General features: G+C 42.9%; 1 protein-coding gene across 3 annotated transcripts in view; it reads right to left on the bottom strand.

The window, feature by feature from the left end:
* Positions 1-20,208, bottom strand: part of LOC122744347 (serine/threonine-protein kinase PAK 6-like) — a 91,360-nt gene that overhangs the window by 40,240 nt on the left and 30,912 nt on the right. For 2 of the 3 annotated variants that reach the window (XM_043989801.1, XM_043989802.1), the window contains one exon: positions 15,016-15,174. The gene's annotated coding sequence lies outside the window, so the exon portion shown is untranslated. Of the gene's footprint in view, positions 1-15,015; positions 15,175-16,591; positions 16,618-20,208 lie in introns of those variants that run through there. The other variant, XM_043989803.1, reaches the window with a different exon arrangement.

Here is a 20,208-nt window from a genome sequence, read left to right as displayed (position 1 = left end):
TTGTTTTGCTTAGCTATACTTCAGGTTGGGAGGGGGAGAGGGTCTTTGGAAAGGACAATGATGTAAAAATCAATAAAACTTTTAAAAACCCCAATGTATTTAAAGTTGAAAAAAAAAACAAAGACAAAAACAACCTAGCTGCTGCTATTTACATTTGTAGACCCTTGAAGGATATAATTCCTATGACCTCAATTTTCTCATCTATAAAATGAAGATCACAATACTGGGCAAGATGAATTGATCTCCATAATAAATAATAACAATATCTAGCATTCATATAGCAATTTAAGGTTTAAAAAACACTTTACATATGTTAACTCATTTGATCCTCACAACGACCCTAGGAAGTAGGTACTTTTATTGTCCCAGTTTTAAAGATGAGGAAACTGAGGCACAGAGAGGTTAAAGTGACCTGCCCGGTGTCAACATGCCTTTGCCATTTGCCATTTGTATAAACCGTGGGGAAGTCTGGGGAAAGTGACACAGCTAGTAAGTGTCTAAGGCAGGATTCAAAGTCAGGTCTTCCTGACTCTACTATTCTCCACCCACTGAGCATATACGTGCACAGAGTGAGCTCTCATGCATAGAGAATTAGTCCATCCTCTATTCTTGCCTATGTTATAGTACGTCAGGGATTAAATGAGATAATGTATGTGAAGTGCTTTGTAAATGATGAAACACTAGATAAGTGTAGGCTGAGTCACCTTTTTGATCGTCTTTAAGAAGCGACCTCTCTCCTCAGAGAAAGTGCAAGCTCTTGGAACATCCCCGAGGAAAAGAAAAATAAGGATTATCTTCATAGGTCCTACTTTGTGCCTCAGTGGCAGTTGGGTGGCACAGTAGATGGAGTGCTGAACCCTGAATCAGGAAGACCTGAGTTCAAATCCAGCCTCAGACACTTAATAGCTGTGTGACCCTGGGGCAAACAATTGAACTTCTCTGTTTCTTCTACTGTAAATGGGGAATAATAGTAGCATCAGCTAGGTGGTACGGTGGATAGAGAGCTGGGTCTAAAATCAGGAAGATTCATCTTCGATTGAAATGACTCAACAATAGCACCTCATATGGTTGTTGTGAGGATTAAATGAGGTAAATAATTATATAGCACTTGGCAGTTTCTGTCACACAGCAGGTGCTTACATAAATGCTGGCTTATTCTCCTTCCAGTTCTATGAAATTGAAAGGCTTTCTGGGGCAGCTAGGTGGTGCAGTGGATAGAGTACTGGCCCTGGAGTCAGGAGTACCTGAGTTCAAATCCGGCCTCAAACACTTGACACTTACTAGTTGTGTGACCCTGGGCAAGTCACTTAACCCCAATTGCCTCACAAAAATTTTTAATTTAATTTAATTTAAAAAAAGAAATTGAAAGAATTTCATCTGAGCCCAAAAGATAGCAGGCTATGGGAAAGCAATCTGAAATGAAAATGGAAACCGCTGTACCAGCATCTTTAGAATGTGAGCTCCCTGAGGACAGGGATGGTGATTTTGCTTTTCTTTGTATCCCTAGTGCTTGGCACATCGAAGACACTTAATAAGTGCCTGTTTGATTGACTGATTGCTTCTAGCTGCTGTTGCTCTTTTCCTTCCTCTGCATCATCTCTGACACCAGATGGGGTGGAAAAAGCAGAGGAAGCTTCTGCAGCAGTATCCACATTTTTGTGGTTGACGGATGTTTTTAAAGTTTCCTCTTAAGTATTATCTCCAACCATCAATTTTGGCACTGACAGAGGGAAGGGACAAACCCAAACCAGTTTGAGAATGAAGCTACTCCATTGGCATGTTTCCTGCTGCCAAAGCCTGGCCAGGCTGACCCTATCTGGGGGAAAGGCTGCACCAAGAGCTGCCACACCCAGGGAGGGAGGCGGCGGAATGGGGAGGGAGGGTGTGCTGGAGTTGGGAGGATTTGTCAGTCAGCTGGAAGTTTCTGAAAAGCAAGAGAAACTGCTGAAGGGAGAAGGGCCCTTGGAGAGAGAAGGGTCAAAGACAGAAAGGGACTACAATCCAAAGACAAGATGATGAAGAGTGGTCAATAGCACAGATGGAAGAAGATTACAGATTTAGAGCTGAAAGCGATCTCTAATCTCACTTTCTCATTTTGATTTGAAAGACCATTTGCCATTTGCTATTTGCATAACCCTGAGGAAATCTGAGGAAAGTGATGGCCAGAGAGTATACAAGAATTGGGTCTAAGGTCACATTCGTGGTAAATGATCGAGTCAAGATTGTAACCCAGACCCCCTTACTCCAAATCCAGGGAGTTTTCCACTACACAAAGAATCAGCCTTCTTCTTGGTCCCCACAGCTTCTTCCAGATCCTACTGCCACCATCACCCAGCAATCTCTCTATTTCCAAAGTGCATTCCATCTGTCTAATACATAGATATATAATATTACATATTTATTAACATATAACATCTACTAAGCCCAGAAGAAGTATTTAACAAAATGCTTTTTCATTCATTAATTCTATGTCACGCTCATCCAGATCTTTTTTACCATCATCTACTAGCCTTGGGCAGCTAGGTGGCACAGTGGATAGAGAACCCAACCTGAAGCCAGGAAGACCTGAATTCAAATCCAACCTCAGACACTTACTAGCTGGGTTACCCAGGCAAGTCACATAACCCTGTTTGCCTCAGTTTCCCCATCTGTAAAATGAACTGGAGAAAGAAATGACAACTCATTCTAGTATCTTTACCAAGAAAACCTCACAGACAAGATGGTTCATGGAGTCACAAACACTCCAAAACTACTAAACACTGAACAACAACAAATAGCCTAGAAGAAACATGGCAAACTTGTACTTCTTATGACCAGATTAAAAGATAATTGGGGGGGGGGCAGCTAGGTGGCTCAGTGGATAAAGCACGGGCCCTGGATTCAGGACTTGAGTTCAGATCCAGCCTTAGACACTTGACACTTACTAGCTGTGTGACCCTGGGCTAGTCACTTAACCCTCATTGCCCCCCCCCAAGATAATAGGTAAATGTTTAACAAAATATATAAAAATACAATACAAAATAGAAAATGTTAATTTGTGGTTTTCTAAGTCAATATACTACCTGCAGAAATCCATTTCTATTTGAGTTTGACAACACTGCCCTAGAACCAGGGCCTCCTCAGCTCTTCCAGTGACCTATGTCTCTAATCTACCCTGGCTGTCCCATAACTGTTACCACTATGGTCTTAAACTCTGAAATGCCTTCTAATTATAACCCCTTGTTCTACTCTCTGTTCCTCATTGGCGGCTCCCTCCTTGAGACCACCTTCGTAGGAAGGACTCCAGCCATGCTTCACCTGGCTCACAGCTGGACACTCTCCTGAATCCTTTTCCTTCTGCTTCTCACCTACTGCACTTCTCCCCCCTCCCCTTCCTCCCCATTGCTCCTCCAAACATACTTTCCAGCTTCCTTGTGTGTGTTATCTTCCTCCATTAAGATGTAAGCTCCTTGGGGGCAGGCACTGTCTTTCTTTTTGCTTGTATTTGTATCCTCAGCACATAGCATGGTGCCTGACACACAGTAAATAATAGATTGTTTCTCTGTCTGTGTCCGTCTGTCTATCTATCCCTCTATCTAATACCTATTCATCCCTCTTTAAGCAACCTTCACTTGACCTTGTCATCCCTCTCAAGCCATTGGCTTACATTATTCCTTCCAGTCACTGCCAAACTCCTAGTAATAATCATCTATAATCATTGCCTCTACTTCCTCACCACCCACTCACTTGTCAGCCCCTTGCTGTCTGCCTTTCAACCCCACTGGTCTACTGGAACTGCCCTCAAAGGATGCCAATGAGCTCATAATTGCTAAATCCAAGGGTTTCCTTCCACCCAAGTCCTCATGCTCATCTCTCTCCTACTCCCGAATACTCTCCCCTTCTTTGATTCCCACGACACTGCTCCATTTTGTTTTGTCTCAGGTTCTTTTGATGAATCATCACCCATCTCTGGTCCTCCAAGCATCCGTGTCCCCCACAGCTCTCTTCTTTCCAAATTCTTTTTAATAGTGAGTTCATTTGCTGTCTTTGGTTATAATTATCTGTGCAAAGATGACTCCTATATCTTATATATCCAACTTCAATCCACCTGAATTCTAGTCTCACATATCCACCTGAACTTTCCATCAATATCTCAGATGCAACATGTCCAAAGCAAAACTCATTATCTTTTCCTTTAAACCACCCCCCCCAACTTGCCTCTCTGTTAAGAGAACCACCATCCTTCCAGTCAACCAGGGTTTGCAAACATAGGATTTATAAACTAAATTGTTAAAGCTTAAAACTGACCTAAGACTTTTGGGACACTCTGTATTTGACCCCTTCCTTCTCTTTAATCCTTTATCTAATCAAAGGCCAAGTCTCATAGATTGTACCTCTTCAACATCCCTCCCATCTGTTCCCTTCCCCTTAATCACACCATCATGTGACCTTTCTCCTCATCTCCATCTTTCGGAATTCTTATCTTTCCATTCTTTAAAATTCATCTCAGGTACTACTTCTGGCTTGAAGCCTTCCCTAATGCCCAGATAAAAGTGCTCTCCCCTCAAATATTCCTAGAACTCTTTGTCCAACCTCTAACTTTACTACTTACTCTGTATTGTAAATATCCACATCCATGTTGTATCCTCCCAGTAGACTATAAGTTCCCTGAAGGCAGATTTTAAAAAAAATTATTTCTTTTGCATCCCAGTATCTCACAAATATTAGATTTTTAAAAAATATTCATCAAAATGAATGAAGCTCTTAACGCATTAGTACCTTTGACTGGAAACTCTTGCTGCTGATCCTAAATATTACAAACCAGTTGGGATACCCCTCAATTTTTTTGTTTTTTTGTTTTGTTTTGTTTTTTTGCGGGGCACAGCTAGTAAGTGTCAAGTGTCTGAGGTCGGATTCGAACTCAGGTACTCCTGAATCCAGGGCCAATGCTTTATCCACTGCGCCACCTAGCTGCCCCCCTCAGTTTTTACCAAGCTGCACTTGAGGGACAATAAAGCTAAAAATGAATTCACCAAAGTGTAAGAATGGAAACCCCTATTTCAGTAACAGTTCAGTCATCTTGATTTCTTAGGATGTCCTTTGGACTCAGTAACATACCTACTCCCATTCAGTGATCTGAAAATTTGATCTTCTAAGATGCGGTAGAATAGAGCTTCATGCACATAGAATAAGCCAGGTTTTTTTTTCCTTCTAAAAGGCAATTAAACTGTTCTCCAGACTTAATTAATTGGTCCTGGTGGGAGTATGCTGGAACCATCTCATACCCGCTCATAAGAACTGATTATTAAATTTTCAGTGTGGGTATTTACACCCCGAGTAACCCTGTTTGCCTCAGTTTCCTCACCTATAAAATGAGCTGGAGAAGGAGATGGAAACCACTCCAGTATCTTTGCCAAGAAAGCCCTAAGTGGGGTGACAAATAGTCAGACATAACTGAAAATGACTAAACAACATTTACACCTCAGAAAATGGCAAATGCTACAAATCATGGCTTGATTCATTGTTTTGTTGATTGTCTAGACTTGTTGTTTGTCCTTTATTCACAAAGAGGACCATGACATCAGGAGGTGATGTCAAGACTTGCAATGAATTGGATTAAAGTGAGGCGAAGTCACCAGTCTGCCTCACTCTTTCTTCCAGAGCCATCTGGGTCCAGTGGCAAGATATGCATCAGGACTACTGGAGATGATCCCAGATGTTTGAGGCAATCGCGGTTAAGTGTCTTGCCCAGGGTCACACAGCTAGTAAGTGTCAAGTGTCTGAGGTCGGATTTGAACTCAGATTCTCTTGACTCCAGGGTCTGTACTCTATCCACTGCACCACCCAGCCACCCAATTTTCTAGATTTAAGAAAATGATGGAGAAAGTGTTGATAATTAGATTAAAATTAAAAGTATGTCGAATTGATTAGAAGCCAGAAAGGTTGGATAAATTGCCCAAAGGTATGCAGGTTGTAGTTGACAATCAGGATTTGAACCTAGTTCATTAATGTGAGGGGAGGAGTTCATCAAATGAATTGGGGGACTCAAATGATCAATCCTCCACTATCCTAAGTTTAAAAGTTTATGAAGGGGAGCAGCTGGGTGGCACACTGGATAGAGCACCGGTCCTGGAGTCAGGAGGACTTGAGTTCAAATCTGACCTCAGACACTTGACACTTACTAGCTGTGTGATCCTGGGCAAGTCACTTAACTCCAACTGCCTCACCCCCCCCCCCCAAAAAAAAGTTTATCAAGGAAGAGATAGAGTGTTAAGGAAGGTAAATTATGGAGGAAGAAGAGGTGAGAAGTGAATCCTAGAAAGGGAAGGACATTCTTATGTGGGAAGCCCCTTTACAAAGGGCCTGCAGCAGCTTTTATGGGTTCCCTGCTATTATCACTGTTTCTTCAGAGACGTAATTTTCCTCCACAAATCTTAAGAACATCAAGCAGTCAGTCAGTTGGAGAATATTTCAGGAACATACGAGGCATGTAAGAATTAATGGTGATGATGATTATGAAGATAGCATTTATATAGCATTTGAAAATTTGCAAAATATTGTACATATATTCTCTCACTTGAACCTCATAAGTCAGAGGTAGAGTCTGGTATTATTTCAATTTTATTGGTGAGGAAATTGAGGCTAATTGGCTTGCCCAGGTTCACATAGCTGTATATCATTCACCATGATCCTTCTGCTTTATTCCAATGCCCAGAGCCCCTTTGTGATGGGAGCAGCCACTTCTTAATGGAGTAGACTGTACTGCCCTGGATTTTGAGTCCCAGATCTGGGTTCAAATCCTACTTCAACTACTACTTTGTGTGAACTTGAGTAAGTTATTCAAGTGATAAGCACAGTGCCTGGAACATAGTAGGCGCTTAATGTTTATTCACTGACTTAACCTGTCAGGGCCTTAATTTCATTCTCTGTAAAATGAAGGAAGGGACTGGACTGCGTCACCATGAAGGTTCCTTCTAATTCTAAATCCCATAAGCCTGTGATGCTAGATGATGAACAGCCTGGCATAATTTAGGGGAAGCATGCCTGAAGGTCTGGCTCAGGGCCAGCTGACCTCCCGAGGTTGCTCTCATTTAGAGGTTTCTACTTGTCTTTCATCACTAATCTTCCACTCAGAGACTAGCTGAAGGTAGAGTTGCCTTGTCTCGATCAGTTTATTTATTCTCCCCTGAAATGATCTGGTGTATAGTTTATAGAAAATCGAGGTGTCTCAATGGATAGGTCACCAGGACTGGAGTTGGGAAGATGAGTTCAAGTCCGACCTCAGACACTTACTACCTGTGTGACGCTGGGCAAATCACTTCACCCTGTTTGCCTCAGTTTCCTCATCTGTAAAATGAGCTGGAGAAGGAAATGGCAAACCACTCCAGTCTCTTTGCCAGGAAAACCCCAAATGGGGTGACGGAGGGTGACAACGGCAACAACAACAACAACGATGTCACGCAGGGAAGGAGCATGATTCCTAGACAATGACTTGGTAAAAACACACTTTAATCTTAGAAGAAAAGTGGAAAACTATGTAATCAGAGTAGGCTAGTTGCTGCCAAATCTAATCAGTTTTGTTTGATTGCATAAATGCTATATAACCCCTTCTGTACCTCTCCACCCCCAACAAATGAGATAATATTTACAAAGTGCTTAACAAATGCTTATTCCCTTCTCCCTTCTCTCCCCATGTAAGCTCCTTGAGGGAAAAAGACTATGTTTTGTTTTGTTTTTTTAATTTGTCTTTGTATCACCGATGTATAACACTGTGCTTTGTATATAATAGATATTTAAAAACTAACATTTATATGGGCTTTAAACGCTGCAAAGTGCCTAATGTCACCTCATTTGAACCTGACAACCACCATATGAGGTTGGCACTACAGGCATTATTAACTCCATTTGACAGATACGGAAACTGAGGATCAGAGAGGTTGAATTATTTACCTGCAGTTACATAGAAAATAAGAAGCAGGAGCTGAATCCATATCTTCCTGACTCCAGGTCTAGCACTCTACTACTTCGACATAGTATTTATTTAATAATTTTATTTAAATTATGTGAACATTTTATTTAAATTTGTTAGATATTTTGCTGAAATTATTTAAACCGTTTATTTGCATTATTTAATTATTTTATTAAAATAACAAATTTATTAAATAAATGCCTCCTGAACTTATTTGGTAGAGGCACTTGTTCTGGGATGTTGATGGAAGCCTTCTTTGGGCAACTGGTGGAATGACTCTAACCCTGTAACCATTCAGAGCTATGGATACTCAATCAATGCCAGGTATGACCAGAGAATAGGGAGACTGGGATTGGTTTGATTGTTTGTATTCCAAGAAATAAACCAGGTCTCTGACATTCAAATAAATGCTATTTCCAAATTGCTACCTTGGGAAGGTTACACTCTCAGTTGCAACTCTGCTGGTTATTGCTCAAAGCATTTTTGGAGATCCTCATTTGGAAGTGGCTTCCAAGCCATATGGGAAAATGAGTCATGACTCATTCTCTTGGACTCCAAACAGTATCACTGTGCTCAGTCACCCACTTCATTCTCCAGTCTTAGGATCATAAAATCAGAACTATGGGGCTGGAAGGGATCTTGGAACCTTCTAGCCCAATTCCCTTATTTTACAGATGAGGGAACTGAGGCACGAGGAGGGTAGATTATTTTATTCCTTTTGACTTTTGGCTATTTAAATTTATATATTTATATGCACCTAATATATTAAATATATCCATTATTATTATTATTGTATTTTATTTTATTTTTTAGTGAGGCAATTGGGGTTAAGTGACTTGCCCAGGGTCACACAGCTAGTAAGTGTTAAGTGTCTGAAGCCAGATTTGAACTCAGGTAGTCCTGACTCCAGGGCCAGTGCTCTATCCACTGTGCCACCTAGCTGCCCCCTATCCATTATTTTTTAATTTTGTATTTAATAATATGTTTAATAACATTTATATTTACATTCTAATTTATATTTAATATTTATTGCTATTATCAAATTGATATATTACTATATTAAATATAAATAAACATATTAAACATATATAGTTTAAATAGCCAAAAGTCAAAAGGAATAAAATAATCTACCCTCCCTGTGCCTCAGTTCCTCCATCTGTAAAATATTATACACTTTGCCATTTCTCAGGTTATTAAAAAAACGCATCTGGCTCCAAAGGCAACTCCCAAAGAAAATTAAAAACAGTTCTGAACAATGGGAGCAGGACTGGAGTAAGTATCTGGCCTCCTCAGGTAATGACTGAAGGAAGGGGGTTGTGCTTATCTTCATGTGTTCATTCTGGCCTGTTTGTTTAAAAGTCAGTCATGTGACTTTTATAGTTCATCACTCAGCTTTGATGAATTGTTTTGGAGCCTGGCCAACTGCTCCCAGCAATAGGACTGAATCCTTTCAGGGCCGTTTCCAGACACCAGCATCCCCAGGGCTCACCATTCATTAGCAAGTGATTTCAAGAGGGTGAGAAACATTCCCATCTATCAAAAGCCTATGGACACCCAGCGTTCTAGTTAACAAAGACATTCTGGGGGGAATGAATCAGACACATCAGTGGGAACCTGAGGGGAGGAGAGAGGCAGGGATACAGGGGGAAATCTAGGTAATGTAAAAACAAAAGCTATCAATTATAAGCATTTTGTTAAAAGAAGGTATTTGAAGCCATCAGCTCCAACCCATATACATATATAAATCTCCTCCATGATACCCCTGATAATTGGTCATCTGGCTTTCCTTTGAATTCATTTCTCAAGGGAGGAATTGACCACCTCTCACCAGAGCCCATTTTGGTTTATCTCTAAAGGTTGGGAAGCTGTATTCCTTCCATCCAATCTAGACTTGTGGGCCAGAAACATGTGCCTGGCCAGATCAGGGAGGGCCAGGAGATAAGGGTTTTGGGTATGTGGGTTGGGGGAGAGGAAGGGTAGGAAATGGAAGAGCTTAGGGTTCCTTTGGTGACTGAACGATCATAGATTTAGAACTGGGAGGGGCCTCAGAGGACATGTTGTCTGACCCCCTCATTTTATGGTTGAGAAAACTGAAGCTCATCCAGGGAGGGTAAGGGATTTGTCTGAAGTCACACAGGCTATTTCAGAGGTGAGGCTTGTAACTATGTCTTTCTGATTCTGAGACTGATTATGTGAAAGTAGCCATACCTTATTTCCTCTCTAGACCTTAGGGTAATGGGAACGATTTCACTTGCCCCCTGCCAGCATCCGCAGAGTTTGTCAAGAAGGAAATAATATCTACCCAGCTCTCAGAACAATTTTTTTTTTAAAGTGAGGCAATTGGGGTTAAGTGACTTGCCCAGGGTCACACAGCTAGTAAGTGTCAAGCGTCTGAGGCTGGATTTGAACTCAGGTCCTCCTGAATCCAGGGCTGGTGGCTTATCCACTGTACCACCTAGATGCCCACCCCAACCCCTTCATTTTAAAGATGAGTTAACTTAAAGTATAGAAAAGCAATGTGACTTAGCCCAAGATCACACAGGTAGGTAGAAGGTAACCTCAGAGCCCCTGATGGTTGAGACTGGTTTGTTAGGGAGACTAAGAGAAACTTCCAATTTGCTATTGGGCTTCCTATTTTTTTCTCCATTCAAGTCACTTCAAGTCCAGAGAATTCCTTAGTAGGTGATAACAAGGCTCATTTAATATCTTATGTCAACATTCCATCTTCTGGGAGGCCAAGACTTGGGACTAGAACAATCCGGTCAATATTGACCCAGGGCTAACCATAGCTTTCCTCTGCCACCCAACGCTGAGAATAGGCTCCTGGGGCTCAGCTAAGATAATTCCTCTCCTTTTATTTGAATGGCTTGCCTAAGATCCTAACCTTTGTTCTGAAGGGGTAGCATCACTTCTATGAAAATTGAACCTTTAGGGGTTCAGGGCACAGAATACAGACCTCTCTTGTGACATCTAGCTCTCTCCAAAGCAGTTTTCACCTCACTCTAGTGAGCAACTCATAGCTGCTCCCATTGCCTGGATGAGCAGGCAGCCATCATATAGAATCCTTCTAGTAATAATAATAATAATTGTTGAGTCATTTTTCAATTGTGTCCAACTCTTCATGACCCCATTTGGGCTTTTCTTGGCAGAGACACTGGGGTGGTTTATCATTTCCTTCTCCAGCTCATTTTACAGATGAGGAAACTGAGGCAAACAGGGTTAAGTGACTTGCCCGAGGTCACACAGCTAAACTATACCTTAAAGAGAGCTCAGAGGCCATCTGGTCGAGCCCTCTCATTTTACAGATGAGGAAACTAAGGTCCAAGGAAGTTGTGTTATAACAAAACCAAATAGGAGAAAAGGCTCGTTTCCAAAAACTTGTATTAGATGGGACTGCAAAACAAGCTAGATGTCCACTGTGGAATGGTCAAAGATGTTGTAGTCCATCGATGCAGTTGGATGCTATAATGTAATTAAAACTGATAAGTTTGAAGAGTACAAAAGAAATCTGGAAAGATCTTTATTAAATAATGCAAACCTGAATCAAGGGTCAGGGCATTGTTCTGCTTTCTGGTCCCACAAGGGCCACTAGATATACGGACATTTCAAGAAGGTGCTAAGCATACCTTACGGCCACATCAAACCATTTGTTCCATATGTCCAATCCAAGGTCTAAAAGTTCAAGTGGGCCTTCCTTCCATCCTTTTTTGGGGGGTGGGGGATAGAGTAGAGAAGGTTGATCAAGGTCCAAAATTTTTTTGATACAATGGGAGAGAAAATGGTTGGCATTTGTAGCTTTGAATGGCAAGGTGACCCATGATTATAAAAATTGTAATGACATTTTATAGATTGAAATAGGCAGCTTGGTGATGCAGTGGTTAGAGTGTCGGGCCTAGAGTTAGTAAGACCTGAGTTCAAATCTGGTCTCAGACACTTACTGGCTGTTTGACCTTGGGCAAGTCACTTAACCTTTGTTTGCCTCAGTTTCCTCATCTGTAAAAAGGGATAATAGTAGCACCTACCTCCTGAGGTTGTGAGAATCAAATGAGATAATAATTAGAAAGCATTTAACACAGTGCCTGCCGCATAGTAGGCTCTATATAAACATTAGCTATTATTAAATATAAATAACTATTAAGCAAGTTTTGCTGGTTATATTGATGCTCAATGTTAAGATTTTAATTATACATTTAATATTTGTTAATACCACAGTTCTTTTTGAAGCTCTCATACATTCTCATTTCATGACCATCTCATTTCTCATGATCATAAGCAAGCAATCAGGGGTAATGATGTTACCTCCATTTTGCAGATGAAGAAACTGAAACACAGAGTTCAAGCAACTTGCCCAAGGTCACATTGCTAGCAAGGGGCAGGCAGACCCAGGAGCAGAATGTAGGCTTCCATGCCTCCTATTGAAGATAAGTTCCAAAGGTTTGTTCCTTTACCCCCAGGCTGGACAGCATCTGACCCCACTAGGGCTGGCTTTTGCAAAATCCAAACTTGTGATTAATGTGGCTCTGGAGTCCTTAGACACCCAAGTGACTGTGTGAATGACAGTACTGTTGTAGTGTGGGCATCAGATTCTCTATCTCTAAAATGAGTAGGGTTAGATTAAACTGTGTCTGAGATCCTTTTCAGTTCTGGTATTCTCAAGAGGGTGGAGAGAGTGCTGGACTTGGCATCCAAAAGCCTTGTGTTTTGATCCCTCTGTGGATAGTCATCTTGGTCATTTTGGGACCTAGAAGAAATCACTGAACTTCACTGAGCCTCCATTTCTGTGGATAGTCATCTTAGTCATCTTGGGACCTAGAAATCACTGAACCTCACTGAGCCTCCATTTCCCTATCCACAAAATGAGAATAATAATACATTCACAGGATTGTTGAAGAGCTTAAAAGAAATTATGTTCTAAAGTGCTTTGCAAACATTAAAGCACTCTCTAAAGGTGAACTATGTTTATTATTCCTGAAAACAATCCTAGCTCACATATAAATGGTGCTTTTCACGAAACCCATATTGCAAGCCCAGTTTGGCTTTTTGTTTTGTTTTTCAATCCAATAAATATCTATTAAGTGCCTACTATGTGTCAGGCATTGTGTTAAGCACTTGAGGATACAATTAATAAAATGAAACACAGTTCCTGCCTTCAAGGAGCTTACAGTCTAAAGGGGAAGACAACACATAAATGGAGGCAGGAAAGAGGGGGTGGTATTGAAATTACTAGGGGTACCCTGAACAGGAGCATCTTGTTCTGTGGAACTGACATCAGGGCAGCAGATGCAAAGTGGAACGACTCTATTTGGCTTTCAAAGCCCTTCACAACCTGACCCTGACCTACCTTTTTAGTCATCCTATACTTTAGCGCCCTCCACATTTTCTATGATCCAACAACACTGGTCTTCTTGCCATTCCTTGAACACAACACTCTATTTCCAGATTTTATTCATTGCCACCAGCCGTCCCGAGCCTTCACTCACTGCCTCCACTTCATGGTTTTCCTGGCTTCCCTCAAGGCTCAGCTCGAATTCCACCTGTTTTTGCCCTTCTTTGTATTTCCAGTGCTTAACACAGTGCCTGGTACATGTATGAAATACTTAATAAATACTTGTAGACTAGTTGACTGACTGAAGTACAATACCTCTTTAAATCCCCTTAATAGCTCTATGAGGTAGACTGTATTTTAATTTTTATTTATTTATTGATGAGGCAATTGGGGTTAAGTGACTTGCCCAGGGTCACACAGCTAGTAAGTGTTAAGTGTCTGAGGTCGGATTTGAACTCAGGTCCTCCTGAATCCTGGGCCGGTGCTCTATCCACTGGGCCACCTAGATGCCCCATAGACTGTATTTTTAGCTCCATTTTAAAGATCAAAGAACTGGGAGGTGAAGTGGGGTCAAAACAAACAAAACCCCCAACCAAAAAACAGAGAATCCTAAAAGATGTCAGGCATGTGTTGAATAAGAACAAGAAAGGAAATTAAACCAGACAGCCATTGTCCTGATCTCTACTCAGAGATACCCAGATTCATTGTGACAATCTACCTTCTAGGGGTGCTGCTACCTTACTGTGAGAAGGGCTTGATAAAGGGAATTTGACAGGATTAATCAACTCGGCTGGGATTAAGCAGCCAAAGTATCAGTTTGCTGAAGAGTGAAGTTCAGCCTTCCAGGCACCACACATCCAAGTATCTCATTAAGAACGTTTCCTGCTTCCTTCTAGGCTCCAGGTTGGTAGAAGGCAGTTTCCCAATCTCATTTCCCAACCTGCCAACTCAGAGCCCTGACCTGGGTGACATGACTTCACCCCAGGGATGGAAATCAGAGCTGATAAGTAGCAACAACCCCTGCTAGGTGTGAAGAATGGAGCACATCATGGGGCTGAGTTTGAATTGAGGAATGAGCTAATGAATAGTCATCCACACTCAAGGAATGAGAACTTTTTTTAAGGGATTATTTCTCTTCCCGCCCCCCCCCTTTCCCCTTAGCCCCCAGCTCGCTCCTATGAGACAATTGACTTGAAAGGCAAGAAAGAATCCCAGGTGTTGTATCAACAACATTGTGTGATGATCAACTGTGATGGACTTAACTCTTCTCAGCAACACAATGATCCAAGACAATGCTAAAAGACTCAAGGTGGAAAATGCTCTCCACATCCAGAAAAAGAACTAGGGAGTCTGAATGTAGATTGAGGCATACTATTTTCACTTTTGTTGTTGCTTTTTTGTTGTTGTTTATTCTTTCTTGAGTTTTTCCCCCTTTTGTTCTGATTCTTCTCTTACAACATGACTAATGTGGAACTATGTTTAATGTGATTGTAATATATAACCTATATCAGATTGCTTGCTGGCTTTAGGAGGGAAGGAAGGGTGGGAGAAAAATTTGGAATTAAAAAAAAATATCTTTAGATGTAATTGGGAAAAACATTTTTTAAAATAAAATAATTTAAGAATCCCAAGTGTTCCCAAGAAAGGGACTTCAGCATCTAGGGAAGGTATCTCCTTCAGATATCTCCCAGAGAGAATTCCTTCCCACCCAGGGTCCCGAAGGTACAGAAGTTGTACTTACCACTTCCTGACTTTTCTCCCCTTTCCTTCTCTTCCTTGCTCTCTTCACTGCACTGTGGACAGAACTTTCAAAGGTCTGGGAACCATAGGAGAGATTCCTTAACCACAGGACCTTAGTCAGTGATCCCCCAGTGAATAAAGATCCAGATGCTGCTGTTTGCTGAAACAGATCAGAAATAAGTAACCAACATAGCAAATGTCTTTTGAAGATTGTGTCACCGGTCAGCTTCCTGAATATTCCCAAACATCCCCTGCCAGATCTCACCTCTAATGGAAAAGGGGATGGTGGGTTTCATGGTGAGTATAAAGTGAGAGGTCAAGAATATTCTAACAAGGTCATGGGTTGTAATTCTTCTGATCACAAGATCATAGATATCCATCTGGAACCAACCACAGAAGCTATCTAGCCCATTCCCTTATTTGTCAGAGAAAGAAACTGAGGCCCAGGGAGGTCAAGTGACTTCTCCAAGGTCACAGATAAAGGAAGAGTCAGAGGTGGGATTTGAACCCAGGCTCCTTGGGTCCAGAGCCAGTGCATTGCCTTCTTTGCTCCTCTCTCTTAGCCCAGAATCTGCTCTTTTGGTACTCAAGAAGGGCATAGCTTTTTACTTCCCTCTGAATCTTTCCAACAATAGCCTGTTAAATTCCAATACATTTCCACTAATCATTCCTTCGCAGCTGCTTCCTGGATACTCATATTGGTTTCCTATACCAGTACATCCCTACTACCTGGACTCCCCAAAGTCAAGGACAGCAACCTAGAACCCTTGAAAATGCCCGAGCTGGATGTTCAGAAAAAGCTAATCAACCTCTGTAAAACTCAGACTACAAGGAAAACAAATCAGAAAAATTCCCATTCTCGAAAAAATCAGATTTCTAGTTTCTGGGACACCTTCGCGGAGATTTCTGAGCACACCTTTCTCAACTTCCTTTCTCCTCCATTCTCCGTATAATCAGAGGTAGCTTCTCCCCCACCCCCCACTCCCCACCTTCTGAACTCAAACCCGAGACAAAAAGACCCGAGCCAAGGAGATTTGCCCATAGTCCATTGAGAGTCCAGCCCCTGACGGACTTGGCAGTCATCAAGCAGGGAGAGAAAGGACAAGCAGCGAGCCATAAGGGGGTTTTCCAGCTCCCAGCTCCCTCCACAGCCTAGCCAGGGTAAGCTTTTCCGAGTCCAGGCAAGAGGGGAAGGGAGGACCGTCACCTGCCAAGATGTGAGTCCCAGAGAAACTTGTGAGAGGCGGGAGCGCGGCCCGCGGCGGGAGAGGGGAGAAGGTGGGGGGGGGGAGGGGGGAGGCGGCAGCTTGGGGTGGGGGTGGGCAGAGGCGCAGGAAGGAGGCAGAGGACCCCGGGCTTACGTGTTTGGACTGTGCTGGCTTCACCTGGCTGAGCTCTGATCTCAGGGTGTGGCATCAGGTGAGACACAGCCTACATTCATTTAACCAGAGAAAAGCCATGGAGAGGAAGGAAGCTGGCAAGGCAGACCAAGCTGCGGCTGGACTTCTCTTCTTCCTGGCCCACTCCCTGGGGAGCGGGAAGGCCGAGGGAAGGAGGCCACCCTCCGCCCCCCTCACCTGGGTGCCACCAGCCATTGGGGGAGAGCTGTCCCCGCCCAGCGGCTTTCATCTGGCCGCCCATCTCCAAGCCGCGGCTTGCTTCTCTTCACTGATGCTCGGCCCTCGGGCCTCGCTCCGCCGTAGCCAGAGAGTAGGAGGGATCCTGCCGGGGAGGGGTGGGGGTGGGGGGGTTCCTCTGTCAGCCCGGACAGCACAGCATTTCAGTGGGGAAGCAGAATCCCAGCTCTCGGGGCAGGAACTGGGCCTTGCAGAGAGAGCAGCGGGGCTCTGCAGATCTGCCCCTCGGTTGACTGTATGCTAATTAACTCATTAATTTGCTTTGCAGAGGCACGGCACGTGACTCAGCTCTGCTCCTTCTACCCTGGATCTGGGTGAGTCAAGTTAGGTACAACACACACACACACACACACACACATCTGGATAATATACCTTGCTGATTATATGGCAAAGAACATCACCGCTGGTGCAGATGTGAAAACAATTTCAAAAGACATTCAGTTCCAATCTCTCTTCTCCCTGGCAATTCCTGTCTCCAGTTGAGATCTCTTGGAAACTGCTGCATGTGTTGAAATGGGGTGGAACTATAGAATCTGGCACCTGATGCCAGGTTCCATGGCCCCAGGAATGTAGTGTTCTGTCTGTACCTCTCTAATTCTCCAGAGGGGTGTGCTCCCCCAGGGAAAGGAGTGGAAGTCCCTGGTATGGAACCTGGTATGGTGGAACGTATGGAATTTCTCCCCGCCTTAATTTGGTTGTTTGATGAGTGCCAACTTGGGTTTATTGGCTTACCACCTCTTCTCGCTTGCCCATTCTAAATGCAGAAGGGGATCCTTGGTAGTTCCTGTCCTGGGCATCATGGATGGGGTTGGAACTAAGGCTAAATGTTAACGTGCTTCTGGCAATGAATGAATGAGTGATGAATAAGTGAACGAATGAACAAGCATTAATTAAGGGCTTACCATGTGCCAGGCACTAAGGATACAAAGACAAAAATGAGACTGATCCTGTCCTCAAGGAGCTTACATTCTAAGAGGAGAGTGCTAAAACACATAGAGAGAAATAGTTATCCATCGATGGGGTAGCTAGGGAGCACTAAAGATGTCCTGGAGTCATCAAGACTGGCCTCAGGGGAAGCTAGGTGGCCCAGTGAATAGAGCACCAGCCCTGGAGTCAGGAGGACCTGAGTTCAAATCCTGCCTCAGATACTTAACACTTACTAGCTGTGTGACCCTGGGCAAGTCACTTAACCCCAATTGCCTTAAAAAAAAAAAAGAAACAAACAAAAAAAGACTGGCCTCAGATACTGACTAGCTGTGTGACCTTGGGCAAGTCACTTAAATCTTTTTGCTTCAGTTTCCTCATCTGTCAAATAAGCTAGAAAAGGACATGGCAAACCATTCCAGTATCTTTGCCAAGAAAACCCCAAGTGGGGTCATGAAGAATTGGTGGACTGGACCACTGAACAACAACCGTTAAAGAGATTTTTGCCCTGGGGAGCCCCAAGGATTGGGAGTGGAGACTGCCACACTCTGCCCAGTGGCAATGACATACTTACTGTTCTCAGAGGAAAAGTAGAAGGTGGGAGCCAGATAAAAGGGTCACAGGAGGTGAGGCAAGATAGCACAATGCTTGAACAAGTAGACCCTAGTGAACTGGATGTCTGGATGGGATGGGATGCAAGGTCTGCGCTCTCCCGGTACAGTAGGTTAGATGAGCTTTCACTCACTCAACAGATCAGATCAGCCCCAGGGCAGAGAGCCAGAGATGAGCCAATCAAGTCCCTTGATGGAAGGTTGGGGGCCTTAATCTCCGGAGTTCTGAGTCAGAAGGCTGCTTTGCTTGGAGCAAACAAGGTAGGCCCCAAAGCCAGGGAGATGATAAGATACCTAAGCTCCACAGGTCCTGGCATCCTTGTGGAAGGTTGGACGTGACGAGAGGCATAGTCTGAGGCCAGTCGGATAGGGTGGATTGTAAAGATGCAGCTTCTCTGACCTCTGACTGAAACAGCTGGGATTTACTCCAGAGAAGCAGCACAGAAAGAATGCTGAACTTTGGAGTCATAAGCCAGAGTGTGACACTAGGTGGCACAGTGGATAGAGCGCTGGGCCTGGAATCAGGAAGACGTGAGTTCAGATCTGTCCTCAGATACTTGCAGTGTGATCCTAGGCAAGTCACTTAGCTTCTGCCTCAGTTTCCTTAACTATAAAATGGGATTGGATTGTTGAAAAGCTCAAAGGAGATAAAACCAGTAAAGCACTTATCATAGTGCTCAGCACATAATAGGAGTTAATAAACATTTCTTGCCTCCGTACCATCAAATCGATGGGATCTTATGTAGACTTTGAGAGGCAACATGGTGTAGGAAAGTTATGGTGTGGCAGAAAGAGCATTGCAAGGGGCAGCTAGGTGGCGCAGTAGATAGAGCACCGGCCCTGGAGTCAGGAGTACCTGAGTTCAAACCCGGCCTCAGACACTTAACACTTACTAGTTGTGTGACCCTGGGCAAGTCACTTAACCCCAATTGCCTCACTAAAAAAAAAAAAAAAAAAAAAAAAAAGAGCATTGCATTTAGTCAGGGACTCTGGGTTTGAGGACCTGGAGTAAGTCATTCAACCTTTATGTGTCCTAATTTCTTATACTCCCTGCTTCAAAAGGCTGGTATGAAGTAAGCATTTTCTGAATCTCTGAGCACTATGCAAATGTGAGGTATGGTTAGAAAGCCTCATCTTGGTTCATTGTTTGTCACATGCCAAATGCTATGATGAGGACTTTCTTGATCCCCCAGATGCTAGGGTCTCCCTCTAAAAATTTCCTTGCATTTATCTTATATAGTAGGAGAATGTAAGTGCTTCGGGGATATTTTTTGTCATTGTATCATCAGGACCAGGGCTGCGCTGGTGAATTTTTACAACTAGCTTTCCATGGACCTAAGACACACTTTTAAGTTTACTGCATCATTAACATTTTCTCCATCGCTTTAAGTTTGGACAATCGGCAAGAGTGATAAATCAAGCCCTGATTTGTTGCATTTGCTGATTTCCAAGGTGTAAATGCTAATGCTGAAAATTTAACAATCATCTCTCCTGTTGGAGCTAGCTCCAGCACACCCTTGATTAAGGACCCATGAGAAGTAGTATGGAGTAGCAAATAAAGAACTCTCCTTGGGGCAGCTAGGTGGGACAGTGAATAGACCATTGGCCCTAGAGTAAGGAGGACCTGAGTTCAAATTTGATCTCAGACACTTACTAGCTGTGTGACCCTGAGAAAATCACGTAATCCTGATTGCCTAAAACCCCCCCCAAAAAAAACAACCACCACAAAAAAAGAAAAGAAAAGAAAAGAAAAGAAATCTCTCCTGGAATCCCGGGAAGTCTTGAGTTCACATTCAACTTCTGATGTATAGTGACTGTGGGATTTGGGGCAAGTCACTTAACCTCTCATAGTTCTAGGCAACTTAAAAGTATAGGTTTCAGACAATAAGATGCTGACCTATACTAGTACCAGGAGTTCCAGGTACAGATTCCATTCTTTTTAAATTTTTTAAAATTAAATTTTTTTTCAGATTCCATTATTATCTGTCTCATCAGTGCCTGGTACTTAAAAATGCTTATGTA

Source organism: Dromiciops gliroides, chromosome 2 (genome assembly GCF_019393635.1).
Source record: "Dromiciops gliroides isolate mDroGli1 chromosome 2, mDroGli1.pri, whole genome shotgun sequence".
Classification (NCBI taxonomy): Eukaryota; Metazoa; Chordata; class Mammalia; order Microbiotheria; family Microbiotheriidae; genus Dromiciops; species Dromiciops gliroides.
Note: the sequence above shows the minus strand (reverse complement) of the source record. Positions and strands in the feature narration are given on the sequence as shown.